This window comes from Pipistrellus kuhlii, unplaced genomic scaffold (assembly GCF_014108245.1).
Source record: "Pipistrellus kuhlii isolate mPipKuh1 unplaced genomic scaffold, mPipKuh1.p scaffold_m20_p_2, whole genome shotgun sequence".
Lineage (NCBI taxonomy): Eukaryota > Metazoa > Chordata > Mammalia > Chiroptera > Vespertilionidae > Pipistrellus > Pipistrellus kuhlii.
This window is the reverse complement of record NW_023425515.1, coordinates 21,618,501-21,631,480: the sequence shown is the minus strand read 5'-3', so window position 1 is coordinate 21,631,480 and position 12,980 is coordinate 21,618,501.

The window sequence follows — 12,980 nt, the reverse complement described above, 5'->3', positions numbered from 1 at the left end:
TAGGTATGAATGTTTTCTTATTTAAACTCTAATTTTCAAAAAGATTTGAAGGATTTTATGCACAGGAAATATATAAGAAAATTTATAATCCTGTCAACTAGGTAAATGTATGTAAAAAATAAATTTAACCATTTTAATAAAATGAGAATAAATATAACTTAAAATTATTTTAATAATTTTATTAGTGATATTATTGATTATGTCTGTTGCTTTGATGTTTGCTATTTGTTCCTCAAATATTTACTAAGAATTAATGATTACCTGATAAGATCCTGATTTATATTAAGAAACTGTGCTCTATTGTTTGTCAAATGACTTCAAAACATCTCCAATCTTCACAGTAATAAATGTAATTTATGTGCTGGCAAAGATGCACATTATACCCAGAAAAGAAAATGATGGCATAAATATGCATATGGCATTCAATAGGCAATTCCCTTTATAATCTATTGGTAACAGTAACAGTGAATATTGAAACCAGATTACTCAAACCACTTGAATATAAATATTCATTGAAATATCCACAATAGATTATTTATCTCAGTTGCTGCCACTACATTGGCATTAAAAATTAGAACAATTCTGGATATGGTGATAAGAATTTTCTGTAAAGTGTTATTAGGATTCATTCCTTTATTCATTGAAATTGATTTTTGTAGGTTTATTAGAAGCAAAGTAAAGCAGGATTAAAATGTAAGAATCTCAACTCTACTAACTCCTTTTAAAAGTAACATCCTCTATTTACAAGTCCAATAATGTGATTTATCTAAAGTCTTCAGGTCTATCTGTTCTTTGATCTTCTCCTTTTTCTCAGGTCACTGCCTCAAGCATTGCGGTGTAACATTTTCTTTGTTTGTTAACTAAGTTTAAACTTTCAGGATTTAGAAACTTCCAAGGAGTACAGATGTAAAATATTTTCTATCCTGATTAAATTATTACAAATATCTGCTCAAGATATGAGGAATTATACAGCAAATGCAATTAACTAATCTTCCTTAAAATACCTATATAAACACTAGATACTTGACATAAGCCCAAATTCAATTGACTAAATCTAAATTAATCCAGACATTTTTATTAATTAATTTTCTACACATATTCATTGAGCACCTGCTTTGTTGTGAAGATTCAGCTGTGAAAAAAAATATAAAAATCACTGTCCTCTGTGGCTATAGTTTAGTGAGGCTCTGGTGGAAATAGTAAGAATATTTTTTTAAAAATAATAAGTAGCCCCTGCTGGATAGCTTTGTTGGTGAGAGTGTTGTCCTAATACACTAAAGATGTGAGTTCGATCCCTGGTTGGGATACATAAAAACAATCAACCAATGAAGGCATAAATAAGTGGAACAACAACAAATCTATCTTTTTCTCTTTCTAAAACCAACAATTTTTTAAAACAATATTTAAATTATATAATATTAGAAGCCTGGTGCAAGGATTCATGCACTGGTGGGGTCCCTCTGTCTGGCCTGTAGTGCTAGGGCTGAAACCAGCAGTCTGACATCCCCTGGGGGTTCCCAGATTACAAGAAGGTGCAGGCCAGGCCAAAAAACCTCACCAGAGCATGAATCTGTACACTGGGCCTCTAGTGTGCCTATAAAATATTCTGTTAATCTCTTCCTACCCTCCCTCACCTCCTTCCCTCTGAGATTCATCAGTTTGTTCCATGTTTCCATGCCTGTGCATTGAGCGTCTGCCCTGTGGTGGTCAATGTGCATCATTGTTACCTGTAGAACGGTAGAACAGTCAGACACTTAGCATATTAGCACGATATATATATATATATATATATATATATATATATATATATATATATATAGAGAGAGAGAGAGAGAGAGAGAGAGAGAGAGAGAGAGAGAGATTAGATGATAAGTCCTATGAACAAATAAGAAAAAGGAAGGGAGGATGAGAAAATGTTTGGTGAAGTGGTACAATTTAAGTGTGTGTTTAAGGAAAGTATACAGTCTAGAATCAGGGGTCCTCAAACTTTTTAAAGTGGGGGCCAGATCACGGTCCCTCAGAGAGCTGGAGGGCCGGACTATATGAACTACTAATTCCTACTGTAACACCTCGGCTGCGCTCACTGCCCAAAAAACCTGGCGGGCCAGATCAGACTCCTCTGCGGGCCGCATGTGGCCCGCGGGCTGTAGTTTGAAGACCCCTGGTAGATAAATTATAGTAAAAAAGTAACTTTTAATTGGCTTAACATATAAATGTGTCTTCTCCATTCATACAAATCCTTTGGTATTTCTGGCAGCTCTCTATGGCAACTTCCTCTTAAGATGTGACACAGGGATCCAAATTTTGCCTCCATAATAAGAAAATAAAACTTATTATTTCTGGAACATATTGGTTAAGGTTATGACTGCCTTTGTGACATGATGGCCTCTAGACATGACACTCTTGATCTCTTCTTACCAGCCAGCCAAAATTAGTCATATAGCCCTGCTAAATTGTAATTGAATTGGTTAGAGTGGTTTTCTAAGTATTTAAGAAAATAAGAACATTTAGGTATTTATGAGCACTAATGGTATTACCAGAAAAAAAAAGTTTATAAGAAGGAGATATTTAAGTAGAGAATTGAGAGAAGTGAAAGATCAATTTATTTCCACATCAAAAGAATGAATAGTACAGATTAGAAGAGAGGACGAATTCACATACCCTGGTAGGTTGCATGCTGAGCTGATCAAGGAAATTATTTATGAGTTTTATTGAGCAGGATGCAAGGGGAGTTTCTTTTCTGGTTCTTGCCCAGATGGATTTGAAGAATGAAGCCATGGGCAAAAGGTTGTAGGTGAGAAGCACAGAAACCTTATTGCAAGCAGATGCTACCTCTAAAACCCTAATCCTTGATTCCTACTCCTAAGACTCTGTCCCTCCTGGCTAAGAAGGGTGACTGCTGCTTTCTTTGTCTTGAGGCATTATAAAGGCGGTGCCTCTTTGTCTGAACATCACCCTTTCTAATTGGACTCTTCCCCAACGTGGGGACCCCAGTGCTTTTCTCATTGGTCACTCTGCAAAGCCAAAGCCCAAGTGGTGCCTCCTCCTTCTTTCCCCTTATTTTACAATAATATTTCTCTATCCTCTGTGGAAATATCTTTCCTTTTCCCTGATGTCCTTCACATATTTATCTTATCTGTTCAAGTTGGAGTTACTTTTTATCTATCTTAAGGTACCTAGAGGACTTTTTTTTTTCCTCTTGGCCAGAGACTTATTACCCCAGTTGCTCAACCCAGAGATATTTCTGTCCTTGTCTTATGGCTGTTTTAATTGGTCAGGCCAAGATGCCTCTATCCTCTCTAGACCCCCTCCCTTTCTGTCTTAGGCTAGCTAGCTAGTTAACCCTTTTCAGAGACCTTATAAAGAACAGTATGCCTAGAGATAGGATTAGGCTGCCCCTCAGATAAGCATTTCCAAACTATAATAATAGTAATAATAATAATAATAATAATAATAATAATGTATACTAATTCTGAGTAGTTGAGATCACCATTGTGCTTCCTTACAGCTGCAGATACTGCAGAAAATGTAGAGACAGCATGAAACCCTGGATACAAATAATCCAAACTATAAGCTCCAGAACCTCAGACATTTATAGCAGATCAATTGTTTCACAGGCTCCAGGGTAATCCAAGACTAGAGAGATCTCTCCTATGTATGAACTGTAATAATTTAGATTGAAAAATAAAGTATTAGTGAGAATTTTAATCATGAAAACTCTTGTCTTATTTGCTAAAAGGAATAGGGACTTAAGTGGGTCATGTATTCCAGTTACACTTGTTTGATTTCATTGGGAACACTCTCTGGATCTAAGGGTTTGGTCATAAAGTTTTTCATAAAGACTAGGCTGAGATGTGGTTATGTTCTCACCGTAAAACAAATTTTCTTTGTCTAATATGTCATGCTATGTTTTAATTAAGAATTGGATATCACCATAATTGTATTACCGTATTTTTCGGACCATAAGACGAACCAGTCCATAAGACGCACTAGTTTTTAGAGAAGGGAAATGAAGAAAAAAAGATTCTGAAACAAATAGTGTCCTAAAATATTTTATGTGCATTCAAACCCAACATCACAGTCATAAACACATGCAATCAACCCTGTAAAGTAAACAGCAGCATTTAGAACCATTTTAGAGCCGGGCAAGCACACAGAGACCACACAGAGCCGGGCAAGTAAAAAACTTTTTTTTTAAAGTATATGTGTAGGCTATATTTGGACCATAAGACGCAGGGACTTTTTTCCCCCCAGAAGTGGGGGGGAAAAAAGTGCGTCTTATGGTCAGAAAAATACGGTATGTTTAGGGGGACACAGTGCCTTTTGGCAGGCCGTCTACATTCATGACTCTCCATCTCTGAATCCACTACCCATTTAAAGTCTATAATTACTTTACACATTATGAATTTCTGGGTTTAAGTTAGGTTTCTTATAAAGCTTTTAATTCATTTGCTAAAATTCCTTTCAGAAAGGTTGTATTAAATGATATCCCCACTCTATTTGGGGTTTGGGGAAAAACTATGCCAAATTTATAGAGGAAAAATTCTATCTCCTTTACAAGCAGACCTCTTTCACAATAAAAAATCTATTTATTGAAAGTTTAACAAAGCTTAACAGATATGGCTTTACTTCATATTTTCTGTGATCTGTATAAACAATGTAATATTTAGTCATATATGGTCAGTGAGCAGAGCAGATTTCTTGGATTTAAATCCTGGCTCCATTATTACTCTCTGTAAAATCTTGAGCAAATAATTCAACTCAATGCCTAAATTTCTTACCTGTATTACAGTATAATACTAGGACCAAGTGAAAAGATAGCTTTTAGGAATTCATTGTGATAATGTTTATAACAATTCATCAGAACGATTCTCCAAAATATACACTGGGGGAAAAGTTAACTATTTTTTAAAAGCAAACCTGTGTAAATTTGAACTAAAAATTAAGCAAATGTGAGTGATTCATGCAGAATCTTTTAAATTAAGCCCCCTCTACCAGTCAAATTGAGACATTCAAAATTAATTTTTAAAATGATTGTTTCACTCATGATAAAACATTTTTACTTTGGGCATATTTTCATGAAGTAAAAGCACTTATTGTTTATATGGTTTTTATTACACAGCCAAATTTAAATGAGCTGCCTGGTTTTGTGCCAGAGGACAACGGGCTTTATGCTGCTTTTAGTACAGCTCTCAAATTGATTGCTAAAATGAAAGGAAGTGGTGAAGACCCACCTACATTACTTGGCAAAGGCATACCCTCTCTGGAGATGAATAACTAATTTTATTGAATGGCACTCCCCTTGCCATGCCCTCACTGACTCTGCAGAGTTCCATCAAGGACTCTTCAAAGTAATAGGCAACATTTTAAGCACTATGAGAAATGTTATTGTTTTCTTTCTTTATATGCTTTTAAGGAAGTATACAGGTTTAAATTTTTACATGAGAGATGTTGAAATTAACATATGTGGTGTAAAAAAAGCAGTATTTGCACAAGTTATGAATTTTTCTGGTAAGTGTCATTGGCAATATTTTTGAAGTAGAAATGTAAAAGTAGCCTATTTTTTTTAAAACAGATCAATTTTTAAAAATATATATCTTATTGATTTTTACAGAGAAGAAGAGAGAGGGATAGAGAGTTAGAAACATCGATGAGAGAGGATCATTAATTAGCTGCCTCCTGCACACCCCCTACTGGGGATGTGCCCGCAACCAAGGTACATGCCCTTGACCAGAATCGAACCCAGGACCTTTCAGTCTGCAGGCTGATGCTCTCTCCACAGAGTCAAACCAGTTTCAGCACTTTTTTTTGTATTTAAAACAAAGTAAATTCAACTGAGATAAATATCTTAAAAAATGAAATAATTTTAAAACTAACAACTTAGTAGATATAGTAACACTTTCAGAATCACCTTGTTGTGTCTTTGTCAATTAAAACTTTTAGGTGCTCAATTTATAAATTGCTAAGTAATGAAAGGAGATTTGATAAATAAGGCTTATGTTATTATATAGGTCTCATATATCTCAGTTCAAAATGCAACCCTATGTTCATTGCATCATTGTTTACAATAGCTAAGATTTGGAAGCAGTCCAACTGCCCATCAGTAGATAAGTGGATAAAAAAATGCTGGTAGATGTATACAATAGAATATTATTAAACCATACAAAAAGAAGGAAATGGTGCTTTTTGTGACAGTATGAATGGGCCTGGAGTGTATTATGCTAAGTAATATAAGCCAGTCAGAGAAATACAAATACCATATTATTTCCTCAAATGTAGAATCTAATGAACAATATAAATAACAAAATAGAAACAGACTCATATATACAAAGAATAGACCGACAGATGTCAGACGGGTGGGATGTTGGGGGCTGGGTAAAAATAGGTGATGGGAATAAGCAAAAAATAAAAAATAAAAATCTTAAAGTCACAGACAACAGTATGGTGATTACCAGAGGAAAGGGGGATGGAACAAGTAGAAGAGGGTAAAGTGGAATAGATAACATAGTGACAGAAGGAGATGAGTTTAGATGAACACACAATACAATGGCCTTCTATGTTTATAATTATGTTATATTAACAAGCATCAGCAGTGTATATTAGCAACTTTAAGATATTAGTAGTTAAGTCCTAAAAATATGAAATTTAGTATTTATTCATTTACAAGCACTGGGATTCTGAGGTTATGTTACATTTTGATTACCCAGTTGAGTTTCAAATATTCTTGTTCATTTATCTTTCAAATGAAAGCTTTATGCTCAAAATGCACCTCAAATTAAAAATACCTCACTATACACTGAGTGGCCAGATTATTATGACCACCCAATCAGTACTTTGTTGGGCCACCTTTTGCCTTCAATACTGCGGTGATTCTTCTTGGCATTGACTCCACAAGAAAGGTGATGCGAGGAATCTGACTCCATGCCTGACGAATAGCGCTGTCCATTTCTGTGAGATTTGATGGTTGTGGAACCAGCTGCCTGATGGCTCTTTTAACTTCATCCCACAAGTGCTCAATTGGATTGAGATCTGGAGATTGTGGGGGCCACCTAAGCAAAGTCAAGTCTCCCTCATGTTCTTGAAACCACTCCTGCACACTGTGAGCACCGTGGCATGGCGCATTGTCTTGTTGGAAGAAGCCATCTCCATTGGGATACGCCTTCAGCATGATAGGATGATCAGCAACGATACTTAGGTATGTTGTGCTATTCAGACATTGTTCCACACACAGTAAAGGGCCTGAATCATGCCAAAAAAACATGCCCCAAACCATAACACTGCCCCACCAGCTTGAAGGGTTGTACTCATGAATATGTGGTGCATGCTTTCATGCTGTTTCTGCAAAATTCTCACTCTGTCATCTGCATGATGCAACTGGAAATGTGATTCATCAGACCACATGACTTTTTTCCAATGCTCAACTGTCCAATCTTTGTGTTCCTGTGTGAATTGGAGACGTTTTATGTTGGTAACTGCAGACAGCAAAAGTGTTCAAACTGATTTTAGGCTTCCATATCCCATATGATGCAGTGTACGGCTAATTTGCCTGCAAAAGTCAGGTAGTCATAATAATCTGGCCACTCAGTGTATTTTCACTTAATATCAAAATTAGTAGATTACAATAAATTTTGGAAAACATTAAGGGAGCAATTCCAACAGTGAATACAGCCTTTTCATTATATACTACTAAATAGAAAAAAACCTGTTTTATTTAAACTTAATTGCACTTTTGAAATTTTAGCAGCTTTTTCTCAAGTTGTGAGGTTTTTCTTTTTGTTTCAAAATTAACTACTTATGCAAAGGAAAGTGAATGATTTTGGTAGTTCAATGTAGGGATCAATATACATCCCTCTCAAAATGGTTGTCTGTGCAGTTTTGGGACCTAGAAGGGAAACAGAATCTAGGGTAACTAGGATAACTGGATTTATACCACATTTAATCTGAACTGACACTGCCTTTGCTGGTAAAAAAAAAAAGGGCAAGTTCTCTAAAATGAAGTATATTCTTATATTCATTTTCTCTAAAATGTGATTTATTGCACACATATTTTTTGTTCTTGTCTGAAAATATATTATGTGACAATAAAAAAAATTAAATTGCTCTTTTCTATCCCCAATCTTAGAACAATAATTACATAGAATTCTTTCTTCAGGAATTAAAATTAATTTAAATTATTATTTTAAAATTTATCATAAAATAGTTTTAAAGACTTCCCTATATCGAAACACTTGCCATATTTTATCTAATTGAACACACATTACATTGCAAATCAAGACTAGGGAATTTATTTTAGAAATCAAAGCAAATATATAGATGTTTAAAATTAAAATAAGGATGGATAGCAGTCAATTTATTAGGAGCTACCCATAATTACCTTCTGAGTCAATGACTTAAATACTTGCTTTTTGAGATCTTTTTTCTATACTTTGTACAAACCACTTCTCTTGCACCCTATCAAGGTGATTATTTCTCTAATCTCTTGCCTCAGTAGTCTGAAAGGCTATTTAGAAATCAATGTTTTCTGTACAGGTTAAATTGTGTAACTCAAAAAAATCACATGGTATAGTCCTAACATCCAATACTTTAGATTACAATTTAGATTAAAATTGCAATTCAAAGTTTTAATATGTTCACAGATATGTGCAACCATGATCACAATTTAATTTTAGAATATTTTATGTCCCCCAATAGAAGCTCTGCAAACACCCACTATTTTTCTTACCCACTAGCTCTATGCAACTTCCAAATTATTTTTTGTCTCTGTAGATTTGCTTATTTTAGACAATATAAATGCATCAATATAATATATGGCCTTTTAGGACTAGTTTTTTTTTTTAGCTTAATATAGTATTTTCAAGGTTTATGCACATTGGAGCATATATTAATAACTCATTTCTTTATGTTGCTGAATGATAGTCCATTGCATGGATTTACCATATTTGTTTTTATTGTTTTATTTGTTTTTATTGTTTTATAATGTGACATTATTTGGACATAGTATCATTACAAATTTAATTAAAATGAGGTCTACCATAGTAGGGTGAGCCCCTAATTCGATATGAACATTGTTCTTATAAAAAGAGAAAATCTGAATGCAGGCAACACACAGGGAGAACACCATGTAAATACGGGAGTTATGCTGCTACAAGCAAAACAATGATCGGAAGCTAGGAGAAAGTTTTGAAATTGATCCTTTCCTAGTTCCTGAGAGAAACAGCATGCCTACTGTCACCTTCACATCACACTTCTAGCCTGTATAGAAATGTGAGAAAATACATATCTGTTGTTTAAAACACAGAGTTCGTAGTAGTTTGTCATGGCAGCTCTAGGAAATTAACAGGAACGTAAATACCAACATGGATAACCCCTTGTTCTAATGATTCATTTGTATATTCCTTCCTGGCTTAAATTTCAGATTTTATTCTAGAAAACATTGATATTAACACCCTGCTCTTATTTGCCGAACAACAAATACCAGTATTCCTGGCATTCCTAGCTAAAGCATTATCCTTATTGAGGATACTCTCAACTCCCCTCACCCCTCTCTTTAAAAATATATTTTTATTGATTTCAGAGGGAAAGGAAGGGATGGAGAGAAAGAAACATTGGTTGGCTGCCTCCTGCATGCCCTTCCCTACCGGGGATCAAGCCTGTAACCACGGCATGGGCTCTGATCTGGAATAGAACCTGGGACCTCCACACCTTGGTGAATGGACTCACAATGAGTCACACTGACCCCGTTCATATTTCTCTGCCAATATCAGGATCTGGGTACTGCCTACCCCATTGGAGTTTTTAGGTCCTTTATTTTATTGTTATTTTTATTTACGTTTACTTGATAACTTTTTATCTTTTTTTTTTTCCTTTTCTTTTTTGATAACGTTTAAGCAGAGGATGTGAATGGGACTTATGTACTAGGATTTCTTGCATCTAGGGTACATTAGACTTTGTGCTATATGCTTCTAAATTCTTTTATAAAGCCATTAAAGAAAGTTAACAATCTTCTGATTGACTGCATGATAGCTATTGTGTGAGAGGACACAGGAGGAATTGTACAGTATATAAAGATGACTACTCACAATTATATATAAACATTGATATTCGCATCCCACTCTCCTGAAAAATTTATGTTCAAGTATAATTACATATTAGGAATTAAACAGTAGAAAAATAAATTAGATTACAGTCAGAAAGACTTGGCATGTACCTCAAGTCTTATTAACTTTATGATTATATTTAAGTCAGATTTATTACAATATAATTTAGATACTAAACAGTTTATTTAAAATTACAATTCAAAGTTTTTTAATATGTTCAAAGGTAAGTGCAACCATCGTCACAATAATTTTAGAACATTTTATCTCCCCCAATAGAAACTCTGCAAACACTTCCTATTTTTCCTACCCTCTATCTCTATGCAACTTCTAAATTATTTTTTGTCTCTGTAGATTTGCCTATTTTAGACATTTCATATAAATGTATTCATATAATATATGGCCTTTTAGGACTAGTTTCTTTAGTTTAACATAGTATTTTCAAGATTTATGCATGTTGGAGAATATATTAGTAATTCATTTCTTTATATTGCTGAATGGCAGTCCATTGCATTGATTTACCACATTTTTTTATTGTTTTACTTACTACTACAGGCCCAGTGCATGAAATTCATTCCCGGACAGGTACCATACGCCTGGCCACCCATCAGGGCACAATCGGGGCCTTCCTGCTGTTGGCCTGCACCTTCCTTCCCCAGCTACCGGCTGCCAGCTGCTGGCAAAGCCTCCCTTTGTTACACACCACCCTCCTGGTGGTTAGTAAACATCATAGCAAGCAATAAAATTCCCAGTCTCCTGGTCAAACTCCCAAGGGGACAATTTGTATATTAGGCATATATATATTTGTAATATCTACTTGACTTGTTTATACTGTACTTCTTGGCTATTGGGAACAAAGTTGCTATAAATGTTCATATACAAAGTGTTGTGTGAACATATGTTTTAATTTCCCTTGGGCATATATTTAAAAATAGAATTGCTGAGTTTTATGGTAACTATACGTTCATGAGTTTGAGGAACTGCCAAATGATTTTCCAGAGCTGATACATCATTTCAAATTCTCATCTGCAACGAATGAAGATTCTTATTTCTCTACATCCTGTCAACACTTATCATCTCTGTTTTTTATGATAACCACCCCAGTGGAAGTGAAGTAGTATTTGATTGTGATTTTGATGTACAATTCTTTAGTAACTAATGATGTCAAACATCTTTTCATGCCTGTATGGTCATATGTATGTATTCTTTGGAGAAATGTGTATATATTCTTTGTCCACATTATAATTAACTTATTTGTCTTATTAATATTGAATTGTAAGAAGTCATATATTCTGGATGAAGTAGATTATATTATTATAACTAATTCTATACTATAGTTAAAGAGATTGAAATTTGCTGGAATTTAATGACTCTTCTAACCTGTATAATGATTAAGTGTCGGTCCCATCATTTAAGCCTAGGTCATCTGTTTTTTGTCTGTTGCTTATTATTACTCAAAATTAAGTTAATATATAAAAATCCTTAGGGTATAGTCTACATCACCATTGAAGTTTTAGTGTCACTTAGGAAGAACTTATATACATTGGTAGGTATAGATATACTTCTGTTTTACAAAGTAGCATATTGATCTAAAAAGTTAGTTCCAGGAACAAATGTAATTTTACCTATTCTGGAATACTTTCTCTTTAAGTATTTTTTTATTTATTTCAAAGAGGAAGGAAGAAGGAAAGAGAAAAACATCAATGATAAGAACCTCCTACACAACCCACACTGGGGATTGAGCCCACCACCCCAGCATGTGTCCTGTCAGGAAATTGAACCGTGACCTCCTGGTTTATAGGTCGATGTTCAACCACTGAGCCATGCCAGCTGGAATACTCTGGAATTCTTATAAATGGCCATTTATTGAAATTTCCTTATTAAATATTCCCCTGTCCAATAGGAGCTGCAGCTTGAATCTAACCCTTACTTCAATTCATATCTTAAGGATCTAATTAATCCATCTTATCTGACTTCTTTGCCTTCTCTTTTTATTTAACTGACCTTAACAAAATAAATCAATACATTTTTTAAAAAGTAAATTTATTGAGATGATATAGGTAAATGAATGTATGTAGATTTCAAGTGTACAATTTTATAGTATATCATATGTATATTGCATTGTGTGTTTATCTCCCAAAATCCAATCTCCACATTTTTGATCCCCTGTACTCTTCACTGAAGCCCAGCTCTCCCTTTCTTCTAGTAAACTGTGTGTGTGTGTGTGTGTATGTGTGTGTGTGTGTGTTCTTTTCATATGTTTGGCACAAATACTCCTGTTAAAGGCAGTTAGATAGTTGTATTGATACTTATTAGAAATATATTTTATGTTAGCATTTTGGCTCTATATGGTCATTTTATATATCATCTAATATTGAATCTGTTAGAAAACACATGCATTCACATATCTTCTAAAGCTATGGCTATGCCACTTTAATTAAAAAAATATATAATATTACATTTTAACTAGAGGCCCGATGATCAAACTTCCTCTAAGAGTTGACCTTCCTTCCCTCCTGGCTGCTAGCATCGGCTTTCCACTGGCACCGGGGACCACGGGCTTCCCTAGCAGCTCTGGCTTCGTCCAGAAAGTCCTCCAGAATCACATCTGGTTTAATTAGCATATTATGCTTTTATTATTATACATATTTTATTGATTGGATGAATTAGTAAGAACTCTTTCATGATAAAAATTGGATATTTTTCTATCATGATATTCAAAAAATCCAATCCTTGTCACTGAAATTAAAGAATAAAATAAAATTACACTATGTTTCATGTAATGGAAGAAAGAAATATTCAGAGCAATTAGAGTTGTCAGCACTTCAAAACAATTATTTGGAAAGTAAAAGAGATCTTGAGCATAGTTGATCTGGATATAATGGA